The sequence below is a fragment of the Canis lupus genome, chromosome 1 (genome assembly GCF_003254725.2).
Source record: "Canis lupus dingo isolate Sandy chromosome 1, ASM325472v2, whole genome shotgun sequence".
Taxonomy (NCBI): Eukaryota; Metazoa; Chordata; class Mammalia; order Carnivora; family Canidae; genus Canis; species Canis lupus.
In genome coordinates, this window is record NC_064243.1 from 1,502,511 (window position 1) to 1,524,022 (window position 21,512).

A 21,512-nucleotide genomic window follows, 5' to 3' on the forward strand; every position below is an offset into this window, starting at 1 on the left:
AGGGTTCTTGGTCAGACACAGTTGGGTTCTCAGTATGGTCCTCAGACCTCATGGTGAGATAGCAGGAGAGATTGTGAGGGGCAGGTGGCGGGTGGCAGGTTCTCCGTCCATGTCCTTGCTCCTATGGCCGTGGTGGCCTTTGCCAGCTGGGGGTGTTGAGTCAGAGGACGTGGTGGCACATCCCCAGAAGCCGAGGGATAGGCCTTTCCATGGCCCCAGCTTGGGCCAGGGTCAGCCCGACAGCTCCGATTTCATGATGTTCCTTCTGTCTCTGCTCCCCAGCTCATAATAAGCTGATGGCTTAGCAGCCTCTTTCTTAAATTGGCTGGAAGGCAGGCAAGCTTTACAACCCAAACAATCAATTTCAAACTGCCGAACCCAATCAGGCCGGATGGAGAGTGACCCTTAAATTGAGTGTGAAATTGGGAGATGACCCCCGCCCCCTGCAGCATGTGGGGGGCAGTGCTTGGTCTCTTAAGAGGGGGCCGGCCACTGGCATGGATTCGCAGCCGCTTCACGCCCTCAGTGCTGGGTGCCTGGTCTGGGGCAGGTCCCAGGGGAGCAGGCTGGGCATCTGGCCCCACAGGCGTGCATGGGACATCCAGACATGGAGACTTTATGCACTTGTAAATGTGCCTTGTGTCTCTCGCTGGGTCTGATTTTAATTTGGGTAATATTCCCGTTAATAATAACATCTAATTACAGCATCCATTAAAAGTTAGTAACATTAATTTAACAGGGAGAAAACCTAATAGAGTTCTCAGAGTGATATTGGCATTTTTCCATTAAATTAATGTTACAAACTTTTAACAGGATGTCTTAAATAGGCATCGTTAGTGTTGGGAATATCAAACAAATTAAATTCAGGCCTGTAATATGAGGTGGGAGCCTATTTATGAATCCAAAAAAAGGTGTCTGCTGTGCTCTTTTCATCCACTTAAAATATTCGACAGGAAGCATGCGAGGCTGTGTTGGCGCCACAGCATCTGAGTTCTGGAATATTCCATGGGGGCAGGACGAGCTCCCGGGGAGCCCCTTTGTTGGTGCCCACACAGTAGGAGGGGCTGAACCATGGCACCGCATCACGTGGCATCCCGGCACCCACCTCTGCCCTGAGCTTTATGTCTAGTGTCCACAGGGAGGCCCCCTCGATGCTTGAGCCTCTCCTGCGGGGCCTCCGCCTACAGACATGGGTCCCGTGCCACTGCTCCGAAAGCCCCGGGATAGGAAGTGGATGTAGCACTGGACTGTGTGTGTGCCACAGACAGTGGGTGCAGGGGCTGGCCCTCCCACCCTCCCTGAGCCCTGGGGGGACAGTGCTTTCCTGCAGGAGCAGGAGGTACGGAGGCCTGGTCACCCCCGGGGAGGTGGGTGTGGGAGATATTGTGATGTGGGTGTTCCTGAGTGGTAGGAGCTGATCCTGTTTGACATTCACAGAGCCTGGAGATTTGTGATGGAGATGTGATTTCAAGGAGGCTGTCCCCTAAATGCACACATTACCTACATGCTTCTGACCTGTGTAGACATTGGGATGAGAGGTGGTGGCCAGAGACACGAGCCTTGACTCTGGGAGCAGACCAGCCCAGGCTCGGGATGGCTTCCAGAAGACCCCATCTCCATGGCTCCCGGGGCTCCTCATCCTTGTCCATTGAGGACTCAGGGGGCAGCAGAGCATGGTGCGTGCTCTCCTTTGGGCAAGGGCTGCCCCCTAGCCCTCCGGTTCCCATCCTCCCTTCTCCTGCATGGCCTGTCCCTGCAAGGGCAGAAAGGTGGGGCATGAGAGGGAGTGGGTAGGAGCGCGGTGGGGAGCCCTGGAGCAGGCATGTCGGGCTATAGAGCCGGCCCTTGTTTTCCTGGGCTGCAAACTGGGGCTTGTTAGCTAAACACCCCGGGCCTGGGCTTCCTCATCTGTACAGTGAGGATGATGACTCACCTGGGGGTGCTCTGGGCAGTAAAGGTCAGTTGTGCAGAGTCCAGTGGGGATTAGTAGGGGCTGGGCTGAGACGCCAGGATGGAAATGAGAACTAGCTGCCGATGGGGATGGAGGTGAGAGCAGAGACTCCCTGCCCTTGCCACTTCCTCTCTGATGGTCGGCCTGCCCCCCTCCAGCTTTCCCTGAGTCGGGGTGTGGGAGGCACTGGGCTCCCCCACAGGTGCTCTCACTGAGGTAGGAGGGCCCACGTGGCCAGCCTGCAGGGCACAGGCTGCGTGCACGTGGCTGGCTGGCTTCTCAGATGGAACCATGGCCACTGATGGGCCTCCACTCTGTCACCTAGGAGCCTGTCCCAATCTCCCTCAGGCTCATTCTTGTTGTGGGAGCCAGGCCGGGTCCTCATGACTGATGGTGACGTGGCCAGGGGCCCTGATGGTGGCTGAAACGAGTTTTCATGGGACACTCATATTTTTAAAAGATTTTATTTATTAGATGGAGAGAGAGACAGAGAGAGAGAAAGAGAGCGCAAGCAGATGAGCAGGGCAGGAACAGAGGCAGAGGGAGAAGCAGACTCCCCAAGGAGCAGGGAGCCCGACACGGGGCTCAACCCCAGGACCCTGAGATCGCAAGCTGAGCCAAAGACATGCTCCAGCCATGAAGCCACCAGGTGCCTGTGAAGTCTCATTTTAATATGGCACCTATGTAGTCTTGATAGATTTTCCAGTTTGTTGTTCAAACGGTGTATAAAACGAAGCTCGTGGTGCGGCTATCTGCCACACTGGGGGGATGAAAGGGGGCAGAGGGGGGCGTAGGTGATGCCATCTTCCTGGGTGGAACAGCGGAGCCTGAGTGCCTGCACTTACAGCCTCTCGGGCAGGTCCATGGCACGCCTGCTGGCGACCATTAGAAGGTGAAACTCGACGAGAAAACATTGCCAGGTCTCGCTCACACTACACACTTCAGCCAACACACCAGCAGGTGAGAATGTCTCTGTGCAGAAGGTCTGGTCCAGGGCCTATGGCCACTTCTACTACAAGGTGTTGATTTTCACTGGAAGGTAACTGCCCTGGCCAATGGGATCCACCCTCCGTGAGAGGGTCATGACAGTTTGTGTCTTCATCATATTTGACTGAACTTCTCAGAGGACACCATCTATGTAAAGAAATCACGAATTAACTCCTTCCGAAAGCTCTGTGTTTGCCTTTTATATGAGCTGTGATTTGATGTAATACATGCCCATGAATCATACACAAACATGCATCACACGTATACCCGCACTTCGACGACGGGAGCCACATGTGTGTGCTTAGCGGTACGCGTGCCCGTGAGGTCAGCATGGCTCAGCCGACGGAGTCCCTGTTCGGGTCTGCCCTCCCCACCCTGGCTGCCAGGCTGTGGGGTGCCCACCCCTCTGCGGCCCTCACATCCTCATCCTCACAGCAGGGTCATTCCACGCACCACGGAGGGCTAGTCTGAGGACTGGAAATGCCGTGTCAAGCGCTCAGCCCATGCCTGGTATAGAGAACTTACTAAAATACGGAAGGTACTATTTTTCAAATATCAGCTTAAAAGTAGAGACTGGATTGAATAGGGCTCTTAAAGGTTAATCCTAAATCAATGGTTGAATGAAGCAGCGAGTATTGCCGTCACAGAAAAGGTGTGTAGTAATCCCTTTGCTGTGCTCACCCTGGTTGTTTCTGAGATACCAGATGGACGCTGGCTGCAGGTGGCGGGATGCATGCTGCTTTGCTGGGTCCCTGAAACAGAAGGTCACGGCACCAAATGGGGCCTTTGGTCTCACCAGCTCACTCTGCAGATGTATAGGGGGACAATCTCACTTAAGCAGACGTCGCTCCAAATAAGAGGATGAACCCAGTGTAGGGACAACATAATGCAAATGATTTCAGGTCCAGGGGGGATTTGGGTGGGAATGGCTCAGTGTCCTTGCCACTGGATTTGAGTTTTGGTGTTCTCCCAACTAGATTACGAAGCAAGAATACAGAATACAGGACAGAATAGGAGAGAGAGGCATTGCTGCAGTGCCCGTTTGTCACCAGGGTCGGGAGCACTTGATGTTACCCGCAGTGAGTGAGGGAGACACATCCCGTCAGACACCAGCCCTGTCACCCAGAGGGGCACAGGCAGCAGTGCGGCTCAGCTACTGCTAATTAGTTTGAGCTGCTTTAATAACTTTATTCAGATGGGGTGGGGGCTAGCTTACCCTTCTCTGATTTTTAAATATTTTTATTTGTTTATTCATGAGACACACACACACACACACACACACAGAGAGAGAGAGAGAGAGAGAGAGAGGCAGAGACACGGACAGAGGGAGAAGCAGGCTCCATGCAGGGAGCCCGATGTGGGACTCGATCCTGGGTCTCCAGGATCACGCCCTGGGCCAAAGGCAGGCACTAAACCACTGAGTCACCCAGGGATCCCACTTACCCTTCTTTGTCTCAGGGAGGAGCCCTCTAGCCCTGGGGGCTGTCTGCGCTTGCAGGGACATCCTTGTCGGGCCCTGAGCGGGCCGCCAGCTGGGAGGAAGGCCTTCAAATCTTCAGTTATGCAGTGAAATTGTCCTGGGTCAGACAGGGGGTCTCTAGCCCAAATTAGACTAGCCGTTCAGTCAAAAAGACCTGTGGAGATGTGTCTCTTTCTGGCATTGTCCTCGGTCTTCTTCCTGAGGGGGAGCCTCTGACTCGCCCTCATGGAGCTCATTAAAAAGAAAAAAAATTACTCTGTAGCCTCCAATCATCAAAAAAGTAATAAACAGACACAAAGGTAGAAAATGCTTTAAGCTTGTTCTGTCAAAGGCACTTTAATTCTCCATCTTCTTGTTACGTGGACTTAATTCAGTACGTTGAAGTCTCCAGCCCCCCAGGATGGAAAGGTGGAATGTGAGGGTCGAGCACAAGTGCATGGGGCCCTGGGGTGGCCCTCCAGGACAGGGCTTCCCAGGGGGCGGGAGTGCTGTGCATCCTCGGAGGGGTCGCTGAGTCCCAGGAGCTGCCCACGGCACCTCCCACCTTCGCCCAGTTCCACCATAAGCCTTATTCCCACGGGGATGCTCGAGTTCCAAAGCCACTCCCGTGTGTTGATGTTTCCAGGTGCTGCTTGGTTATCTGAAAATGGGGCATCCTTCAAATATATCTTCACTGTCAGCTCAGGGGATGGAGGCACCCTCTGCCGTAGGTAGGAAAAGCAGGGATCAAGTGACCTGGGCACACTTGGAGATAGAATTCTGACGGGGGCCTGGGGGCGGGGTTGGACCCCTTGAACCACAAGGAGAAAAGACTAAGGCATTTAAGTAACCATGTCACGTTTCTAGGTGGCTTTCAACAGGTGTCCAGGCCTGGGTGGGATTGTCCATGTGTCCTTGTGGTGCAGGGGGGCAGACGGGGCGGGGCTGTGCTGTTAGGACGCTCAGGAGGCAGGTGGAGACCCTCACTGTTGTGGGAAGACAACCCTGGCTCTCCCTTGAGATCCCAACTGGATCCAATCTCCTTATGAATGTGGGAGATGCCTACCTGTGAAGACCAAACAAGGGGTGTAGGAAAAATAGCCAGGCTGCCCTCAGCCCATCAGGGAAAATGCTGATGTGAATGACATTGCTAGCTCCTGATCTGATGTTCCTGCCCAGAGCCATCCCCTGAAAATCTGCAGCAAACCCCGTCTAAACGCCACATTCACTTCATCTGGGTGGTTCTCGCATTTGCTCATCTTTCCGCCTATCTTGGAAAATCTCATTACACAATTAAATGTTTTTTTAATTGGTACATCTCCTGATTTTATTCAGGTGAGACGTGCAATGATGTCCTGAGTTGAGGTTGGCTGGAGGATGGGGTCCAGAGGGTGTCCTGGTGGCACAGGCAGGGAAGAGACTCTGGGGCTCTCCAAGGCCTGAGGCACCACGGGCACTCCTCGGGTTGGGCCAGGTGCCCTCCTGGCTCCTCGTTTCCATGTGCGCCGCTCGGAAACCTGGGACGGGGGTGTGGGGGGTGCAGACGGGGAATGGGGGCAGTCATGTGGTCTTGTCAGAGCTCAACGCGTTTTGATTGTTTGGCTTCTGTGGTGGTGGGACCAGACCCTCAAGGCCAAATCATTGCTTATTTGGGAGAGAAGCTCCTTTGGAAACCCCACCGTAAATTACAGTATCTACTGAATGCCCTGGAGGTCTAATAGTCCAGGAGCGGCTTCAGAGCAAACCTGATTTGTGACCCGTGCACAGGCTGGGCCACGAAGAAGCAGCCTCATTAAGTAGGTAATTGGCATAAGGCAAGCTCCATAGGAAAGGGACCCTACTGACGCCAAAGGAATTAGGATGGGGTGTACTTTGTAGCTTCTCTGTGGGGTAGACACGGGATGGAGCACATGAGGCCATTTTTTTAAAGTCAAAAACCATTAAAAACAGTATGTCCTGAATTTTTTATTTAGGCCTATCTAAGGAACTTTCCTTTGAAATACATATAAAATGATGGCTATTAACCTACCTGTACTTGTGGTATTCGTTACTGGTATCTGGCTCAGTTCAAATCAGCAACACGGTAAACAAAGGATCTCGTTGACTACCCCAGTGGCTGTAGGGAGAGTGTTATGGGGTATCAAGGATATCTATAATAAATTCATAGTGGTCAAAATGTATTCTTAATTTGCTTTTTGTGCGTATCTTAACATAGGGCATGACGTGTTGTGTGCTATAAATAAAAAATTGTGTAATGAATTATATCCCTTATCTATGTTATGACATGGACGGATAGTAGCCAACCTCATAATTTAATATCCTTTAGGATGTCATGGTCTGTTTTGTTTAAGGGGTAGGATTCAGGTAATCAGTGCAACACAAAACATAAATTAGCAATATGCTAAAACAAACACAAATATTTGTGCATCTTCTTGTGTGACCAGGTGCGGCAGAGCTTGACTGTTCTCTGTAGATCCCGTCTGTTTTTAATTAAGAGAGCACCAAACAGAATCATCATGCTAACATCAGAGAACAAAAAAATCTCAATAAAATCTGCCAACCAGCGTGATTATAACAGAGCGATTGATTTTCCTTTAGAATGGTAAGCTATGGATTTTGGTAATATGACTTATTGATTATTGCTCTGAGTGCTCTCAGTGCCATCGATAGGTTGAAGATACACAAAACCCAACACACTACATGATTTCCTCCACTGTCCGGAAAATCGTGCACATCTGGTTTCTCTCAGCTCTGAAATTCTCATTAGTGAGGGTTTGCAGCGAGTAAATCCTGGTCTTCTAGGAAGTGAGTTAATTAGGGGTTGGTTTTACACTTTTCATTGGTTTCATTGCAATCTTTGCACTTCTGTGATGGCTGTTAGGAATTGCTCCTTCCTCGCCCTGCCTTCTGGAGCTGTGTGGATGGTTGTCCTCCGCATGGTGGTCTCAGCAAGGTCATCCAGAGCTCACTGGTTGGAGGCCACAGAGACAGGCATCTAGGAACCCAGTAAATCAATCACAATTAGCATGGGACTTGCTTCCTGCCTGTAAAGGCGCGGGAGGGAAAGGTCAGTGGAAGGACCACAGGGCAGTGCTCGGATAGAGAAGCCAGTAAGTGTGTGCCTCGGTGGGGCAATCAGATTTTGATCTCATTACGGCCAACACTAACATTTCTGGGAGGCCAGCTCCAGCATGGCTTTGGCAGAAGGATGGTTGCAGAGAAGTATTTTTGGGATCCTGTAGGTGCAGCCAGATCTGTGTGCACCGAAACTTGCTTTATGTGATCATCGGAGAAAACAGCTGGGCAAAATGAAGTCTGACACCAGAGGGTCCACATGCTACCATGGCCTCATCACTAGAGTCCAGCTACTTTCCTTTCTTCTTTTCTTCCTCCGATACAAACAAACTAGCACCATTTCCTCTGTTCTTCCTCTGTTCTGCCTTAGACCCTTGATGCCTGGTCCTTGTCTCCAGATGAATCCAAATCGCCCAATCTTCCTGGTCTGACTCCTCCTGGAACATGCTCTCCCACACAGGTAGGCTCAGAACAACCTTCCCTAGGATTTCGGGGTTGAGATTATCAGCCTATCAGTTTGCTGCCATTTATGTGTTTGCAGCTGTTAGGTTGGTGTTCTCCACCAGACCCATCATTCTGGAGCCCAGAGAACACTGAATACACTCCCTTTGTGTTTCTCCAATGCTCGGGGGAACACCAAGGGCATAGTGACCGTATTCAGAGGCTGGTTGATTGGCTAGTAACTTGATTGCTTCCTGGAGTCCAATATTGATGTAAAAACTTCATGAAGGCGGGACACAACCATGCAGAGAAGCCGGCGCTGTTGGGTCTCTGTGTGTGCGTGTGTAAACCTTGCCTCTTGTGTGTGCCAGAGCACTCTGGGTCTAGGGACAGATGAAGCATTCAGAGCTGACATTGAACGGGTGAGGCAGTCTGTTCATTTTCATGTATGTAGCTGTGTGCAATCTGCAATAGGGGGAAAAGCAAGTTTAATCATTGGCTTTTTAGGGGAGCCTGCATGGCTCAGTCTGTGAAGCGTTTGCCTTTGACTCAGGTCATAACCCCAGGGTCCTAGGATGGAGCCCCCTGTGGGGCTCTCTGCTCAGCGGGGAGCCTGTTTCTCCTTCTCCCTCTGCCCCTCCTCCTGCTTGTGCTCTCTCTCTGTCTCTGTCTCTGTCTCTGTCTCTGTCTCTCTCTCTCGTGCACATGTGCTCATGTGTACTCCTGCTTTCAAATAAATTAAATCTTTAAAAAAAAAGAATTGACTTTTCAGAGGTTCTCAGAGTAGTGGAGGCAGTAAAGAACATCATTGGTGGGTGGGCATGGCTGCCCCAGAGAATGCCAAGGATGGGAGGGGGCAGCTTGGTGAACACAGGAAGCTTGAAAAGAGGAAATTATAACCGACTCTTGACCTCAACTTTCTTGTGTTGTCTCTCCTTCCCTCTTTTTCCATTAGGAAGCAAATAGGCTTCATTTCCATTAAGAAATGTATTAACAAGAGTCAGACGGACAGAGCAGGGTCCCCAGTGACCATTTGTCTCCATTGGAAAAATCCTGGCTGTCATGGGAAATGTCCCTAATCCCACACAGACAAAGGACAGACACTGCCAGTTCCATGGGCCAACTCTTCCTTAACATGCTAGGCTTGTGCCCTAAAATTTCGTCTCAGGTGTTGGGTTGTGCAAGACAAGAGGAGTTTGCAGGTGTCAGGAGAATATGTCAAGCAGAAAAAAGAAGCCCTGTGGCAAGGTGATGGCCATGTTTGCTGCTTCTCTGTCCTCCAGTCCAGCCCACTGGCCAAGTGGAAACATACTACTTATGATGACTCCTTAAGAGGGACAGTGAATGGGTGGTGGCATGAGTATATGCGTGGCTGTGTGTGTATGTACACACGCATGCTCATGCACATGTAGGTGCATGCATGGCAGTCTGCGTGCATGCCTGTGTATGTGTGAGCATGACTGTATGCATCCCTGTTGTCCTCGCCTGAGGCCTTGGTCTCTGGCTTGGCCACTCTTCAATGTCCGGTGAGGCAGGACTCTGGTTTGGAGGCTCATCAGCTGGGCACACGTGAGTGTTAGCTAGAGCATCCCTGGGAGAATTCACCTTAATGAAGATTCGCAGTGGGTTTTCCTCTGTCCACCCAGAAGGGGAGGCTTCACATGTTCAGGGAGTGGGAAGAGGCCACAGGAAGCAGCGGACCCAGCAGGGCTGTGCAGCGTCCAGGCACTGGCACTGAGGGAAGGGACAGCCAGGAACTTCCTGCAGCCCTGCAGGTCAGTGTGCCCCTGTTGGTCTTTGCCAACAGACATGCGCAGGAGGGGCCCTGGCAGCTCTCAGAAGCTTCCCCCCTGCTCCCAGCAGGGAAAATCAGGGAGCAGAGACTAGTCTGTGGCTTGAGCTTGTGGGTGTTGTGATATTTACTGGGGCCTCGGGGCCTGGCGGTCCAGGTGACAACCCCTAGGGAGGCTGGAGAACTCATGTCTGGGCGTGTGGGGGAGTGGAGCTGCTAGCACCCACCACAACTCTTCCTAGCACATCAGGCACTAGGGTGTTCTGAGCAAACACTGAGTGAATCAGGGTGGCAGCGAATGAGTCCCTCTGACCTCCAGCCCTGGCATTCATGAGTGGTGGGTCAGTATTTGAAACCAGTACCCTCTAGAACTCATGGCTGAAGGCAGGGTTACCCCTCTCTCAGAGACCCAAACAGGTCTCTCTTTTGGAGGAGACATGTGGAGCACCTTATTTATCCTTGGGATCATCATCATCTTCATCATCATCATCATGAGCAATATTACTGCCTCACATTCCTTTGGAAACAGATCATGGACCAGGAGATGACCACCTAGCGCGATCTTCTAAAAGGACTCAACCGTCATTTTAATGTACTCTGATCACCTGGATTTTCTCTGCTATTCCTAGCATCCTAAATAACAACGAGTCTCAACCACACTGCCTTGGGCCGTGGCTGGGGGCACTAAGCCCCACTCCGTATGCTGGCCGATTCCATGGGGCGAACCCACCATCAGGACACATTCTCTGGGAAAACCAAGTTGGCAAGGTCCCATGGATCTGGGAGGTGCCACGGCATCTGAAAGTAGGCCCACCTGGGCCTGTGACTCTGCTTTTACCCAGGCCGGTGCATGAGCGTGCTAGAACAAGCCCAGTGAAGTCCTCTAGTGCTGCAGCTGAGCCTTTGCCTGGTTAGCATCCTGAGCACAGAATAATGTGTTAGATGAGACGTTTCCTGGAGATTTAGAGGAGAATTTGCCTCAAAATCTCTTTTTATGTTTCCACTCTGTAAGTTACAAAAGAACAATTCAGGAGCTCCCATTGGTTTCTGCTTCAGTTTATTTGAGCTCAGGAAAACCTTGTGAATCCAAGGCCAACTCAGTATGGCTGAGCAAAGCTTCCCAAGTGAATTCCGAACGTCAGTTTGGCCCACCGATGTAGGACAAACCAGAACGCACAAAGAAAGCCAATAATTGTGGGGCCAGACTGCTGAGTCATTCAGTGAAACTCACGTGAATCAAAACTTGCACATTTTGCAAAGTGCTGCCAACATGCTCTGTTATGCTTCCATGGAGGATGATAGTGGAAAAGACACGGGGCAGGCACTGAAAAGACATGGGGAGGCACTGAAAGCTTTGCCTTCACATCTGACGTTGCTGGTGTAGGATGAATTCCCACTTCTTATCTCTCTGCCTTTCTCCGTGGAGTCTCCTGGTGACGTGCACATGGCGATGCCATTGGGTTCTGTGTGACATTTAATGATTCTCACTAAGGCCATGTACAGCCTGGGTGCAGAATGGTTTGCAGCGGGAGCCAGGATCTGGGTAAATGTACGTGCACATACGATCACTATCCTGGGTTGATCTGGGGACACCTCCGTGTGTGTGTGTGTGTGTGTGTGTGTGTGTGTGTGTGTGTGTATGTGTGTGTGTGAGACGAATACATGAACGTGTCCCAGTTACATAACTCCCACGTCTGGGCTTAAGTAGTTTGTAAAGACATCTCCATGTCTTCACTGTAGACCCGTAAAGTGTGCCATGGCTGTGTGAAGGATACTGAAAGGTTAAGTAGGCTGGTGGAGTGTGGTTTTCCAGGAGATCTTCATACTGTGACCCACAGTTGGTGACCATCCTGGTGACAATCACATGTACACTGATTTCCATGTAATAAAATTGCTTTGAGCCTTGATAGGCCTAAGAATTCATGTATGAAATATGCCCATAAATGCCGTTGGGTCATTCTGGGTGATTTCTATCAGGTCCCAGAGGCCCACTTCCCAGAGAGCATGTTGCAGTGAGGCTGCCACCAGGACAGACCATCAGGAGTGGCTGCCCAAGCCATTCACACTCTCTTACATGCTTCTTCCCACCACAGGAGAGTCCACTGAGAAGTGAGGAAAAGCTGCAGGAGGTCAAGCAGTTTGTTGGTCAAGGTAGAAATAGGAATGTCCCTCACCCCCTACTCAATTTCCTACCAATGATAAACATGAATGAATAAAAAAAATAAACCAAGAAGAGTATTTTATAATCACAGCTAAAGAAAAAAAATCTGACTTTTTCTTGTTTTGGCAAAATTGTAAAACTTAGATAATCCACTGAAGCCAACTTTGATTGCCTGTGTATAAAATGATAGTTCAAGCTCTTACTTAGCAGAGTAAAAATGTATATTCCTGTTTAGCATGGAGTTGAGGGGGTGCCTATTTGGGATTTGGGGATTGCACCATGGAGATGCGGCTTGCTCAGTCTTTGTAAGAGGGCTGTGGGATGGGGAATGACCACGCCACCTTTTGCTAGGGAAGCCCCAGAGAAATGAGGAGAGAGGGCTGTCTCCATGTGCCCCACACGGGACGGTGTTCAGGCAGCGTTTCCATGGATCTCCATGATGGTTTGGAGACAAGAGTGTACATGGTGGGAGTATGTGAGCCTGTTAACACCTGACTTAGTAGCAAAAGCAAAATAACCCACAGTCGTGTAAGGTTGGGATTCTGAGGAAGGTAGAGTCCAAGATCCTATTAGGGTCATCACTCTAGTACTCCAGCATCACAATACCTGGAAAAATACACAACACAGTTTTTCTCCTAATATTTCCACTCTCTTGGCATTCTCCATTCTCCTCCTGCCTCCTGTTGACCCATGTGTAGGTCTATCCAGTCAAAAGCTTTGAAAGAATAGATTTCTTTGTTTTATCAGTTTCTTCTCTGTAATATTCCAGATTGTAGCCTGAGGCAGCAAAGCCCAATACGTTGTTGAGGAAAAAAAGGCCAAGAAAACAAAAAAAAGTGATTTTGACCTTTAAAAATGCATGTAAGCCTAGTGGCTTCCGGGTCTCATTCCCATTGTGGACGTGGCTATTTTGCACTGACCGTTGTGACCAAAACCCTCACAAAGCCCCTGCAGCAAGCAAGTCAGGCTACATGAAAGGGCTGTCTTCCCTGTGAGGAGTTTAAGTATCAGCCTTGGTAGAGGAGTGGGCTGAGGACAGGCTCAGGGAAATGAGGAGGACAGAGCATCACCTCTTCGGGGCCAGGAAACGAGCCCTGCTCTGCCTCTTCCCTCAATGGAGGCTCCTTTACAATTTTTCTCTGCTGTGAAGACGTGGCCCTGCCACATTTTGAGAAGACTCCCTCCAACTCGCCTACCTTTTCCCTTCTTCATAGGCTTGACAGTGGGAAACATCCTCTCAGTCCCGAGGGTGCACACATGACAGAGGCAGCATCTTTCAGGGGTGTGTCCATCCTGGCATCACAGCCACGTCCTTCTCTGTCACCAGCTGGTGATAGAGCAGAGAGGTCACTGTCCTCACCCTAAATCTGCAGTTGGCAGCCCTGGCGACAGAAATCGTTGCTTTTGTTTTCTATGCTGCTCTGGTGAGTATGGGCTATGGATATGGCCGAGTAATGTGCATTTGTTTGTCTAGCTAATATTTGAATCGCACCCCTGCTGATAAGGCTGTGTTCTAGGTTTTGTGAACTCAAATAAAGAAAAATATGGCCCTTATCCTCAAAGAGTTCTCCATCTTCAGGAAAAATATACACAGTGGCATATGTGTTGTGAAGTGCATTAACAACAGGGGCTATTTCTGGTGCAGATAGGAAGATAGCTTTTGGAAACACATATCTGCACCAGTGGGGATTTGGGGACCTTCACCTGCATGGAACGTAGAGACTTTTCTGATGACCCACAGGGTGGCTCGAACATCCAAAGTAGAATTTTGCTTCAGCAGGAGCATCTGTGCCACGGTGGACTGACCGCTCAGCAGAGGGGTGGGCTTACTGATATCATCCGCTTAACGATGCCTCTCCTGACCTCTCAGCAGTTACACTGGAGAGAAGCCCATTACGTGATTGCTTCAGACTGGGGGTCCTTCGGGACACGACATTGACATCAACACCAGCTACTGCACTTCCACCCAGACAGTGTGGGAGAGGTTGTGAGCCATCACCTGTGTCCTTGGTGTGAGAACTCCTCTCGCCAAGCAAGTTTGCCTGTGTCTATGTGGGTCCTCCTGGGGCGGTGAGTGGCACACAGAAAGGTTTTCTCCGTCTTGACTCATAAACCGCTCATAAGGGTCTGTATGTATGGCCTGTTGTTGGTTAACCTGACGTTTGCTTCTGAACCTAATACTTGATTTCCTTTTCGGTGTTTTTTTCTTAAAATTTTTTTTATCATATACAGAAAAAATTCTCATGTCTGAACTTAAATAAGCTGTGAGAGGTTTTTTTCCACATATTGACTAGTCATTGTGAAGTTAAGGATTGAGATCTATTTTCTGATTCCGTTTGAAGTCGCTTTATCACATTTCTTGACATCTTAAAGTTTACAATATTTTTCATTGTTTCTTTGTTTTCATTCAGCAAGGTGCAAATGTGATATGAAAATGATGAAATTACTTTTAGCATGATTATTCAGAAAATCTAAACCAACCACAGAACTCTGCCGGTGGGCATTGAACTGCACGTCTGCAATTCTGCCGCCAGGAGCGAGGGCCAGAGTATGTTTTCTATCTGACTAGTCCAAAGCTTAAGTAAGCAATTTAAGTGCAGTTTAAGTGCTATTAAAGGCAAAGTACAATTAATTATCATATTAAAATTAAATTTAAAATTATAATTATATTATAATAAAAAATCATGTTTAAGTGTTTCTTAGTCTGTGATCTTCTGGCTCATTTCATGTAAAAAGAATATCACTAGATCATTTGCGTTGCCATCACTTCAGAGTATATGGAACCCTTTCAAAGTATTTGTGTGTTTATTTCCTTTCTCTTTCTAGAACAGAAGATTCTCTCTAGTTGCTGGGCTTACCTTATAAATTATTTGAAAGCTCTTGTTCACAAAAGCATCTTGCAGAAATACCAGGATGCACTTCTCCTTAGTGGCTTTGTCAAAGTTTGAAGCTTCTCTCACAATGCACACATGAAAGTTCTATTCCTCCTTCTCCTTCTCTCTTTCTCTCCTCTTGTGTCACACCTACTAATTTTGTTTTATGGCAGTTCCTTACACATGGGTTTTGGCATGATTCCTCATATTTATACTTGAGAAAGGCTAAGAATAAATATAAAAAAGTTAAAACATTTTTATGGGAAAATGTTACAATGGTGAATTAATGTTACCCCGTGCATTTTTATGGTGCTTCTATTCGAATTTATCCCCCCTGTGCAAAGTCTCAACTTCTGCAATGCAACCAACATAGAAGACTTTATCTCCATTTTTCTAAATTGGGAAACTAAGACCAAGTGATTTAATTATGCCATATATTATCATGGAGTGAGCTTCTGTTAAAGATATATATATATATATATATATATATATATATATATATATAAATTTATATAAATAAATATAATATATATGTAAATATAATATATATATATAATATAATATATATATTTATCCCGGAGGTTTAGCTTCCATGACCATGATGAGTGCTAGGCATTCAAAACCCATTTTGCAGATGAGGAAGTAGGTTCTCAGCAGTTAAGTCACTTAACTGACAGCTGGCATCTAGTACAAATGAGAAGCTTGTGCTCCTCCCCGCTTACTGCTCTGACTTCCAGACTGCCTGATGGGAGAGGATGTTGCCTGCATTGCAAAGGATGCAAAGACCTTCTGTCCTTGTCTGAAGAAAGCATGGCAGTGAGTACCTGCAGTGGTACTCTGCGCTGCTCTTCTTCTCTTCTTCTCATCAGCTCTGGTGGAAACCAGCTGCTGTTGTGGTGAAATCAGGCACAACCCTCTCCGGTCAGAAATCTTGGAAAAGCAGACAGAGCCATGCTCACACCACTGGTGTGTAGCAATGGCCTATCCAGCTCAGCTCTGCAGCTTTGCCATCTGTTGCCCCAGTCCCTTGATAGCGTGTTTCCAATGGTGACGACCTGTAGGACCCCTCCAGGCTGTGGCCATGGTGGTAAGCACTGGACACCCACGCCGTTCTAGGTTCCACCCTAGGTCAGCAAGGGTTTTGAAGAGCATTATGTGGATTCCAGTAGAAGTCATGTTTTGAATTCTAATGCCACATAGGTGGTGGAGCTTCCAGGTACCCGAAGGGACCTGTGTAGTCACACTTAGAAATCAATTAGGAAAGCAAGCCCATGAGGTGTAGATTAATAGAAGAAAATCATACCTTGGCAATCGTGCCTTGGCACAGACAACAGTTTACAAGTGAGTGTTTATTAGAGAGCAGGGCTCAGCAGATGTTTTCCAAAGCCCTTCCAGATTGAGGGCAGGAACGTCAGTGTATGTCCTGCCAGATTCTCAAGGATGCAGTATGTATATACGTTGTTCAGACAGCCCCACTGCCTCTGCTGACAGAGCCTGAGCAGGGCACTTTGCTTGCTCTGGGATCATTTGGAGCCCATTAGCACGTGGGTTGACAGTCCCCTGATTACAAAGACTGGGTTCACACCTAATGAATGAAGCTTGCTTTTTGGAGCATTCCTTTGCTCATGTGCAAATTGAAAATATTAATAGAATCTACCCTCTGGGGTTGTTGTGAACAAAAAAAGATCAAGGTACAGAGCCCACACAGGACCGTACATGACAGACACGCAAAGTGTTTGCAAGGGTTTTCAGTAACGGTTCTGCCATCACATCCACCTACAGGCTTCCATCTGATGCCAGAATGTGCATGGTACTCGAGAAGGGCCACCCTGTGAGCAGCCACACATCTGCCATTTAGCTGAACTTCATGATTGAGTATGTTTTTATTCTATTTAAGAAGTTATGGTAGAACTAACACTGACTGAGAATTTACCAGAAGCCTGATGCCCTGTGTTATTGGATTTAATCACATTATGCAATGTGAGTTCTCTTCTATGGGTGAGAAGATGATGAACCATCCAGGCATGGTCTAGGGGCATGAGCACCTGGTGGGGCTCACATCTCCACTTCAGTTCTTTGCTTTTTGAGTCCAGTCCTCCACGAAGCTTTGTGTATTTATGCTGAGGCACCTCTGTTCCTTTACATATCCTTTCCCCTTCCTAAGACCTCACCGAAGCTGCTCCTTAGCTCTAAGAGCACATGCGTGTGTGTTGGAAGGTGTACTCCCTAGGGTTCTCAATACACAATATCAGATTATCTGCAAACAGAGATCGGTTGACTCCTTCTTTTCTAATCTGAATGCCTTTTATTTCTTTCTCCTGCCTCATTTCTCTGGTTAGAACCCCTAGTACAGTGTCAAATGTAAGTGATATGGGTGCCTGTCCTTGCCTTGTTTCTGATCATAGGGAGAAAGCTTCAGTTTTTAACCATCAAATAGGATGTCAGCTGCAAGTTTTTCATAGGTGACCTTTATCAAGTTGAGGAGGATACCTTTTATTCCTTTTTATTCCTAGTTTTTTCAATGTTTTTATCATAAAAATGTCTTGAATTTGTCAAACACTATTTTTGCATCTATTAAGAGGATCATGTGGTTTTGTCTTTTAGTTTATAATAGGGGGTATTACATTGATTGGTTTTCATATGTGAACCAACCTTGAATTCCTGGGATAAATCCTCTTTGCGGTTTGATGCTGTTTCCATATTGCCGGATTTGGTTTGGCAGTAATACTCTTTGGGTGTTCCAACGGTATTCATAACGAGTGTTGACTGGTCTGTGGTTTTCTTTCTTTGATGTCTTTGTCTGGTTCTGGGACCAGGGTAATGCTGGCCTTCTAGAGTGAATTGAGCATTACCTCCTCTTCTGTGTTGTTTCTAAATGACTGGTGTTAGTTCTGTAGATGTTCAGTAGACACCATCAATGTAGCCATCTGAGCCAGGGTTTTTCTCTGTGGAGAGTTTATTATTATTAGTTCAATCTCTCTATTTAGTAGAGAGCTCTGCTGAGATTTTCAACTCCTGGCATCATTTGTGTCTCTCCAGGAATTGATCCATTTCATGTAGGTCATCTAAGTTTTTGGCATACAGTTGTTCATAGGATTCCTTGAATCCTGTGTGTTTCTATAAGGCAGGCAGTGCTGTTTCCTCTTTCATTCCTGATTTTAGTAATTTAAATCTTCTCTATTTTTTTCAGCCCCTCTAAAGATTTGTCAGTTTTATTGACCTTTTCAAAGAATTAGCCTTTTAAAAATAAGCTTTAGTTTTTTCTTTTTACTGTCATTCTAGTCTGTATTTTCTTATTTCCCTTCTTATCTCTATTACTTTCTTCTCTCCATTTCTTTGGGTTTACTTTCTTCCTCTTCTTTTTCTTTTAAGATTTTATTAATTATTCACGAGACACACACACATACACACACACACACACAGAGAGAGAGAGAGAGAGAGAGAGAGAGAGAGAGAGAGAGGCAGAGGGAGAAGCAGGCTCCATACAGGGATCCTGATGTGGGACTCAATCCTGGGACTCCAGGATCACACCCTGGGCCAAAGGCAGGCGCTAAACTGCTGAGACACCCAGGGATACCCTTTATTCTTCTTTTTATAGTTTCCCAACTAAGTTGAGACTAAGTTGTTGATTTTAGATGTTTTACGTTGCATTCGCAGCTGTGCATTTCTGGCCACAGCTTTTATGGCATCATGTAAATTCTGTCAGTTGTGGTTTTCATTTTCATTCTTCTTAAAGTGTATTCTGGTTTCTATTGTGAATTCTTCTTTGATTCATTGGTTGTTTAGGAATGTGTTGTTTCACTTCCTTGTATTGAAAATTTCCCCAATCTCCTGTTTTTTATTTTTAACTTTATTCCACAGTGCTCAGGGAACATGCTTTGTATGGTTTCAATACTTTTAGATGAATTGAGACCTGTTCCATGGCCTGACATTTGGTCTGTCTGGGAAGATGTTCCAAGTGCAGGTGGGAGGATGTACACTCTGCTGCTTTTGGGTGGTGTGTTCTGTGCATGTGTGGGGTCCACTCAGTTCTCGGTGTTGTTCAGGTCTCCCATTTCCTTGTCATTTCCTCCCATTTCCGGGTTGTCACACACACCACTGAAGGCTGGGGATTGAAACCTCCAACTATGGGGGTTTAATTGTCTATTTCTCCCTTCAATTCTGTCAGTCTCTGCTTCACATATTTGGGGGTTCTGTTGTTAGGTGCATGTATGTTTATAATATTTATGTCTTCTTTATGGATTGACATTTTTATCATTGTAGAATATCTTTCTTTGTCTTTAGTAACAATAATTGTCCTGTAGTCTATTTTGTCTGATATTTGTAGAATTACTCCAGCTTTCATTTTTGTTTAACATCTGCATGGTATATCTTTCTTCCCATCCTGTTTACTTTCAATTTATTTGTATCTTTGATCTAAAGTGTGTCTCTTGTAGACAGTATACAGCTGGATCCTGTTTTTTTTTTTAGTCCTTCCTGCCAATCTCTGTCTCCTAATTGGAGTGCTTTATCCATTGACATTTAATTCAGTTACTGATAAGGTTGGATTTATGCATACCATTTTGCTAGTCGTTTTCTGTGTGTCTTGTCTACCTTAATACCAACTTAATTTATTTGTGATTGAAACTAAGTTGGTTATTAATTTGAACTAATTTTTTTTATCAGTTAAGACATGAATTTAACTGTCTTAAATTAAGTTTTAAAATTTTTTCTTAAAGGGAAAGAAATTAAAATGATACACAAGAAAATATTTGTTTGGCTCCCCAAAAGCCAGCAAAATAGGAATATAGGAACAAAAATAAAACCTTTATAAGACTGACTTAGTTTCAGTTGTATACAAAAGCCTTACCCTTTCCTTCACCCTCCCTTTTTCATACAAATTGTGCCTTTATGCAGTGTGCCCACCATCACAGTTCTGATTACTGCTTTATGCAGTTGTCTTTTAAATCCAATAAGGAAGGAACAGTGCTACAAGAGAAGCCACACAGACCCCAGCGGTGGAGGAGATGTACACACTGGGGAGTGACAAGTCAGGTCATACACAGCCGGGCTCACACGTGGGGCAGAGACCAGACAGGTCAGATAACAGTAGTTCTCTGGGAATGAGGTTTTAAGAGGGCTCTCCTCCGTGCTGTTTCCCACCCCGACTGCAGGCTGTAGAGCTGGCAGGAGGCTGGGGATAGGGTCCATTACAGTGGTTTTCCCCCAATCCATGCCTCCTGTTCCTGCAAACTTTTGCTTCATTCCGAGTTCTCAAAAAACATTCTGACACCTTTTGGTAGCTTTCTCATTGCTCTTACAGATGAAATGAGTTTGGAGGTGATTATGCTGCCATTTGCACTGACGTTAGAGGTCTATGTGGGTTTAGGGTGGCTGACCCCACTGCCCTGGCTCCAGGAGGGAGCATTGGACCCAGCCCGGGCTGTGGATGTTGAGAGGTTGGTTCAGAGGTGGGCCACAGGCCACATGGCATGGCCCAGGCAAAGCCAGCCCACCCCGGCTTCTTCAGAACCTTTGGGAAACAGACACACTTTCTCCTTAAGTTGCTAAGATGATGATTGTGAGCCCTCCGGAATGGGAGAGCACTGCCCACGGAGGTGACCACACAGGGGAAGCCAGAACCCTATGTGCAGAAAGACCATGTCCTGAAGACCCTGAGCCCTTGACCTAGCAGTGCCTGAGTTTCTGGTCACCTGGAGGTCTTGTCCTTCCTTGGTGAGTGGCAGTGTGCAGTACTGCCTGTGACTTCACTTCTGAGCTGTGTGCTTTGCTGGGACCCAGCCCACAAAAGAGAAATGGTCAGGCCATCTCGCAGGCCCTAAAACTGGTCTGAGTCAGATTCAATATGGTGAGTTCAGCCTGAGTGGGTGCATTTCTCATGCTAACCTCCCATGCTCCCAGGTTCATGCTAAAGCAGATTCAGTGAGAATGATTATGTATCAACGTCTGCAACTGTTATTTATCACTTCCATTGCAAAAGACAAAAACATTAGCATTTCCATTTACTAATCTTCCTATGGTCTGGGACTTTGGGCACTGATTACCGGAAAGACAAATGCTTTTCTTAACTTCAGATGTCCACGCACATGAGGCCCAGCTCAAATGCCAGAACCACGTTCTAAGTAAACCTTATAGTGAGAATAATAGACCTGCAACCTTGTGCTTTAAGTGTACGGAGAATTTTCACTGTGGTGAGACGTAGCCCGGGTGGAAATTATGACTTAAATAATTCCTCATAATGTGGTGCAGCACATATCGCTTTAGATTATCCTATTAATCTTTCCTCCCTAATGCTTCCTTTGTTTATACATCTTCTTGTTGGGTTGTTACCTTTACAACGTGACCACGCTGTGTGGCCTCTCGTATAAAGCAGCTGAAAGACTCTAATTTTAGAATAAATGGCTAAGAGAATGGATTCTGTGTTCACTTACTTTTAAGTAAACTCTGATTATCCGGATTGACTACACCACCACCATCCTTGTGAATGGAGCTCTTTTGTGTAACATTTATGATACCTCATGGGGAGTAAGGTCATGCTTTAGTGTAACCGGATACCCTGTGTTAAAGTGCCCAAATTAACCAATTCCTGAAAGCTACACCAGGAACAATTTTCAGATGGCTTGTTGGGCATGAAGAGGGTGCACACAAATCACTCGTGAGTAGGAAGTGTGTGTTTTAGGCCTCACTGCAAATTTACCACCATCTTCATGGAGGCTTCTGACTGTGCAAACAAGGTACATTCCTGGTGTTTTACAGGTACAGTGAGTCTGCAA